General features: G+C 55.7%; 1 protein-coding gene across 1 annotated transcript in view; it reads right to left on the bottom strand.

The window, feature by feature from the left end:
* The window catches only part of LOC127749357 (uncharacterized), a 68,125-nt gene that overhangs the window by 21,973 nt on the left and 39,994 nt on the right, over positions 1-6,158 (bottom strand). The window lies entirely within an intron of this gene.

The following is a 6,158-nucleotide window of genomic DNA, read 5'->3' as shown; positions in this document are numbered from 1 at the left end:
TTCGCAATCCAAAGGGCGTGGGTTCGAATCTCCACAACATCGTCGGTTTCAAAGTAAGTTTAGAGTTAAAACTGTTTCCAAGTGTTAATGTATATGTTCTAAAACTTGATATATACTACATTGTCCCATAAAAAATCAATTTTTGGCGGCAAAGGGGGTGAGGGGTGAAAAACTACCCCAATTTACAATTTAGATGGACATATGGATAACATACATGGAACTCGCACGGCACATGTATTACACATACATGTTACTCGTATGGGACATACAAGACCAAAACGTATGGTGACTTACATGTCTGTCACACATGGTACATACACTTGGAAAGTTTCACGGGGACTGAACCTACCCAGACTGACTCTGCTTGCCGGAGATGGAGGCGGGGGCAAGGGACGGGAGGAAAGGGCTGAATGATATTAAGAAGGCTGTGAAAGTCAGAAAGGGAGAGGAAAGAAAGAGACCGACAGAGATTCCGCAGCTCCCCGGTGCCGCCAGCCAGCCAAGGCAGCATCTGCCGAGAGAAAGAGAGGGAAAAGCGAGAGAAAGAGAGGAGCGGTCTGATTGGGGGAGGCCTCTCAGGGCGAGAGTGAGGCTTGGTTGGAGCGGGGGCGCCAGCGCCATTTAGCGCAAGGTTAGACCAGAGTCTGGGGAGGGAACTGGAAAAGTAGAGGCGGGCGAGCAGAGGGGAGCAGTGGGGGTCAGAAGAAGAAGAAGAAGAAGAAGAAGAAGCCAGGCGGCTTAACGTGGTTTACGGCTCGTATTAGCGCCCCTGCCATCCCAGCCGCCCCCTGCTGCTGGCCTGTCCACCTGCGCTTCGGCCCCGGCGCCGCGTGACGCAGCACAGCATTCAGTTACACGTCCAACAAGCACACGGGTTTTGTATACCGTCCTGGTAAAGAAACAATTTCTGGAAAAGGTTCTGTGCTGTTTTTGACTAAATCCATTTCAAGTGGCTGTCTATAAACCACATTTTGGACACTTTTCTACCCTTTCCCCTGTCCCCACTAGTGAACTAATGTTGCATTTTACCAAAACCCTTCTCTATCCCCCTCGCCTCGCTCATCTGGTCTATGGCTAGGCACCAAAGGGAAATCCACAGTGGATTTTGCGGCAGACTGTATTGCAACGTAGGTAGAAACACAACAAGGCAAGGTTCCCGTTGATTTTGTTTGTTTTATACCTTTGTTATGTATAGGATAAGCAACAACGGCTCGGTATGTCGGAGCCACCTCCACATCGCACCGCCGCTCCGTCTCGCCGCACCGCCTGTCACTGAGAGCTTATGCAACCCGCGCAACACGAGTGCTCTGCGGAGCGGCGGTGGTGGTGGTGGGAGTGCCCCGCACCCACACCTCTCCGGCATGTCGGCGCGCGCGTCTCTGCGGCCGCCGAGGCCACAGAGAGGAGGGCGGGCGGTGGCGACGGAGAGGAGCGTGCTCGGGGACGAATGGCGGACGAGCGACGGCAAGGTCAGCGTCAGCGCCGAAGGAGAGCCTCTGGGGCTTGGACCCGCCGCTAGGACCCGCCGCGTGACCAGGAGGTCGGGGGGCGCCGCGGGCCATCAGGGGCACACAGATGGATGGCGAGCTGGGCCCCCTCCGCGCGGGAGGGGCGGGGTGGTCCATCACTTCAGCCAGGCCGGGTGAGAGTCCACGCGCCCGGAATCATTCATGCCTCGGCAGGCTAGGCCGGCTAGAAATTGCAGTCATCAGCGAGGAGAGTAGGAGAGAGAGAGGGGGTGCGGAGAGAGAGGGGGGGGGAGAGAGAGGAGGCAGAGCCGCCAGGCCGCGCTTCGCTACAATCCTTCAAGTCCCCCCGCCCGCAACCTCCACAGGCTGCCTGCAGGCAGCCCGGGCCCCGGGCCCAGCCTCGCCCTATCCGACCCCGCGGCGCCCCTGGAGCTTACTGGGGGGAGCCGAGGGCCGACCGCGCCCCGCCCCGCCACGCTCCGCCACGGCCCCTTTATCCGCCTCCACCAAACACCGCCGCGCGCCGCCACGCCAGACCACCGCCAACACCAGCGGGCCCCCTCCACTCACCCCCGCGGGGGCCCCGCGCAGCCCCAGCGGGCCCGCTATACGGGGGCGGAGAGGGGGATCCGACCAGACTCTGCGCGGGCCGGCGCGGGGCCGCGGGGCGGGGCGCGGCGGGGCGCGGCCGGGACGTGCGTGGGATGGGTTGCGGTGGAGGGAAGCGGCCCGCCCGGGGGGAGGACGCCATGGCGTGGGTTGGCGCCCGGCTGGACGGGTCGGGTCGGGCCGGCAGGCCATGGTGGGGCCCGCGGCGAGGCGGGGCGCGGCGGGGCGGTGGGTGGGGTCCCGTGCAAGGGCCGAGAGAGGGCTCGCCGTCCTGGCTCGCAAAACCACAGAGAGCGGCGCAGAGCCGCGCAGAGCCGCGCAGAGCGGGCCGGTGCGGGGCGGGGCGGCGCGGGGGGCTGCGGCAGCTGGCGGGGAGCGCTCTGCTCTGCTGTGCGGTGGCGGCAGTGTCGATGGCCCGAGAGCGACTCCGCACCAAATTTATATTCTTATCAGCCGTAGCACTCCGCAAAATTGAAGGGTGTTCCAAGAGCGCTGATGCAGCTAGCTACCTATATACTGTAACTGCAAAACCAAAACCAGTTGAACAATTTTAATCTACTGCGTTTGTAAATTCGCATAAGTGCCGTGGTAACTCTATTGTCAACAAACTACAATATCACTCGATAGTCAAAATTACAAAACCATAGTTTAGGTTTACTTTTGAAATTATATTTTTGTAAGTATGGGGTTACGATGAAAGTTAGTTACCCTGACAGTGGGGACGTCGGACTTGCAGGTCCCGTGTCATCGGGCGAAAGGTCACGGACAGCGTGTGTGGGAACGCTGCTGGGAGCGCTGCTGCAGCATCGCGGACCATCCCGCCGCGGACCAGCTCATGTACTCCGGGGGGTCAGCATCCGAGCCGCTTGGACCAGCACCGGTCGGACCGGACCCGGCCGGCCAGGCCGCTCGCAACACCGAGATTAAAGCAAACAGTACACAGAAACCATTCCTCTGAACTTTGTGGTATTTTGACCCTTTTGGGGCCTAGTGAAGGGTATTGAGAAATGCAGGTTGAGAAAAAATTGGGTTTGCGCATCGCTTATTCCCTATTCATTTCCGAGGTGTGACGAACCTCTCATCAAAAGGAGGAGTGTGGAACTGGATTTTATTGCTTACAACCAGAAAAATATTCAGAAACGATTCGATAAAATCTAGACCGTAAGCGATAACTTCAGACAAAATGTATACACTTTTCTGCCGTACCCTCGTCGAAAAACGATTTCGGGTTAGACTCATCGCCTCGAACTCCTAAACCTAAAATCAAAACCCAACCACCACAATAAGTGGTGCCTCTTACCTAATCAAGGTTAAAGCGTTGACAATAAAGTGAGTGGGCAAAATTACCGAACTACCTGTTCACTGTTAGTAGATTTCGTTATTTTATGATAAATTCCTCACGAACAGTTCGTATTATGCTTTTGCGAACAATGTTCGTCAAATCCAAAAATACGAACTGTTCGTAGGCAATAAACAAATTGATCGTAAATTTATAGACGCACATTTGTTGACAGGATTGCACAATGACATGGATAACTTAAATATCTAGGAAGAATTACGAACTTTTCGTCATTTAACAAGTATTCGTTTTCTAAGCAATAACGAAAAGTTGTGTATAAAATTTAACAGGTGTTTGTTCGTTAATTTACGATAAAATCCCCTACAGGGTTGTGGAGAAATGTTGCATACGGAGATCGAAATGTGAACCAATCGTAAGAATTTCTGAAGTTATCAATTTTTTGACAAAGAAGAACAGTTGTGATTCCACAAAGAGTTCTGGCAACTTTTTTCACACCGAATTTTTCGTGAAGTTCTGACTTTTCTGTAACAGTGCAGTGAGCAGTTCACGAACTGGCCCGCGTAGCCCTAGGATATCTATCCGGCCTGGAGCCCGCACCGGGTGTGCCGGTGGCCTCGCTAATTCTGCACAGTCTGCTCACGGCCATCCATGGCGCCAGGCACGCCAGCCAGCCAGGCCTCGCAACCCGAGCGGTCACTGGCGCCCGAGCTCCTGTTTGACCACAATGTTTGTTTGGTATGGAAGGCCCAGGGGGCGGGGGAGGGATTGGGGAAGGCGATAGGCTCGCACAGCGCATTGAGGTTGGGGGTGAGAAGTACAAGCGAGCAGCCCTCCCTCAGCTGGCCGTGCAGCGTCTGGCGGTACTTTGAACCCGGCTTGCGAGAATGTGAGCGAACTCAACACGAAAACACTTGCGCATAGTTGCACACACTGCACTTATTTGAACAATACTAATTGATATTAATATTTTTAAAGATAACAGAGATTGCATTTGTGGCAAAGTTTCCTGTTGCCATTTAACAGCAGATTTCTTACTTTTCAAAAAGAAAGAAAATCAGAATGCCTAACAATTCTCTTTATCCTGTGCCCAAAACCAGCTGGGATCATGTTCTCTACGGCGTCAGGTCCCGCGTGTCGCATTCGGGGATGGGGAGGGGGTGAGGGCTGGAGTGGTTGCCGAGGGGCGAGTATCGGAGCCGATACTGCAGCACAGGAATCCGAGTGGAAACCCGTTTTCTCATCTGGGCCAGCCGCCCGCCCTCCAGCAGCTCGGCGCGGCCCAGCGCGGCGGGTCGATGTGTTGATGCTGTTGCGCGGCCAAACAAGGGAGTTAATGAGCGCAACTTATTAGTGAGCGCAATTAGGAAAGGATTTTCATCCGTCCTGGTTAGAATCGTCGCCGCATGAAAAATCGCAAAATGGCCAAAAGTCTGTCTTCACCCTCACGCATATTTAGTAGGTCTTCCAAAACCTTGTCTTTTATAAAAATTTCCACTGCTCCAAACTCCAAAACTGTGCCGAATGAGTCGACTACTGCATCCGGAGTATTGCAACATACTGTGATAATTGGCCACGGTCTTTGATGGAACAGGCACTCTCTTTCCCAACGAGCGCTGAGGCAGTTTCATCTCTTCCAGTTTGGAGCCGTGCTGCTGGAGTGCAGGTCCGGCCGGCCCGTGAGAACGTTGCGTCCGTCCCGCGAGAGGAGCTGGGCGCGCTGGACGCGGTCCGAGCTGACCCCGGCGCCCTCTGCCCCGCTCAGAGACCGGCTCCGGCCGCCTCGCCGCCGCCACCTCCGGCAGGGCCGCCTGCGTCCGGTCCGGCTCCGGCGGGAGGCTGGTCCAGCCAGCTCCACGGTCCAGCGGAGAGATGTCCGGCCAGAGTGGACCGCGTCCAGCGACCAGTCTGCCTCCCTTCCCCTCTCGGTCCACCGCTCGCCCGCCCCGCAGCCTTGGACAGCTATTTGTTCTCACGGATCAAGGGAATTCCAGCGAAGAGAGATGAATAACAGATGGATGCTGCTGGCCGAGCGTTTCTACCACTTTCTACGGAATCCGAGAGGTTCGGCTCTAAAAGGAAATTCTGCCGACCAGAGGCGGGGCGGTCCACCCCGCCACAGAAAGATAGATAAACTTTGACATTTCCGTCCACTTTGATCATGTCAAAGTGGCCCGAATTCTTGAATCAAGGAAAGTAAGGGTCATTTCTCAGCGGTCGGATTATTAATTGCTAAAAGCTAAACCGTCGGGTGTGTCCTGCTCTGAAGGGAGTTTCAAATGATACATGACTAAAGCTGCTGTACGCGTTTGGCTCCTGGCTGCAATACATAGGACAGAGTCAGTCAAAAAGAGCTCCAAACTTGGAGCACAGCTGGACTGACACCTTGTTAATTGCGCTGCAGTAACCGAAACAAAACCTTTTTTTTTTCGTGGCTCTCGTTACTTTTTCGGCTAATTGACCCCCTGGTTCCCGAGGCATTGTCTTTGTCGCAGATAAGTCTGAGGGAGCAGCGCGCGAGCAGGGCAGGGGTGCATGGTAGGGGTGCGGGGCCAAGGGAAGGATAGGGTAGGAGGGAGGGGAGGGGGAGAACCTGCCGCCGCAGCACCGCGACGCTGTTGCGTTCGAATTAATAAGCTCATTGGAGAGCCGAGAGGCGGCGCGTGCCAGGGGAAGGGAGGAAAAGGGGAAGGCGGAGGGGTTCTCTCTTCGACACGACGACACCGGGTGGGGCGGGCCGCACCTACAAGGTACGGTGCAGAGCGGGCGAGGTGTCGGGCCCG

This window comes from Frankliniella occidentalis, unplaced genomic scaffold (genome assembly GCF_000697945.3).
Source record: "Frankliniella occidentalis isolate FOCC.00 unplaced genomic scaffold, Focc_3.1 Scaffold49, whole genome shotgun sequence".
NCBI lineage: Eukaryota > Metazoa > Arthropoda > Insecta > Thysanoptera > Thripidae > Frankliniella > Frankliniella occidentalis.
The sequence above is the reverse complement of the archived record's forward strand: the minus strand, read 5'-3'. Positions and strand labels throughout refer to the sequence as shown.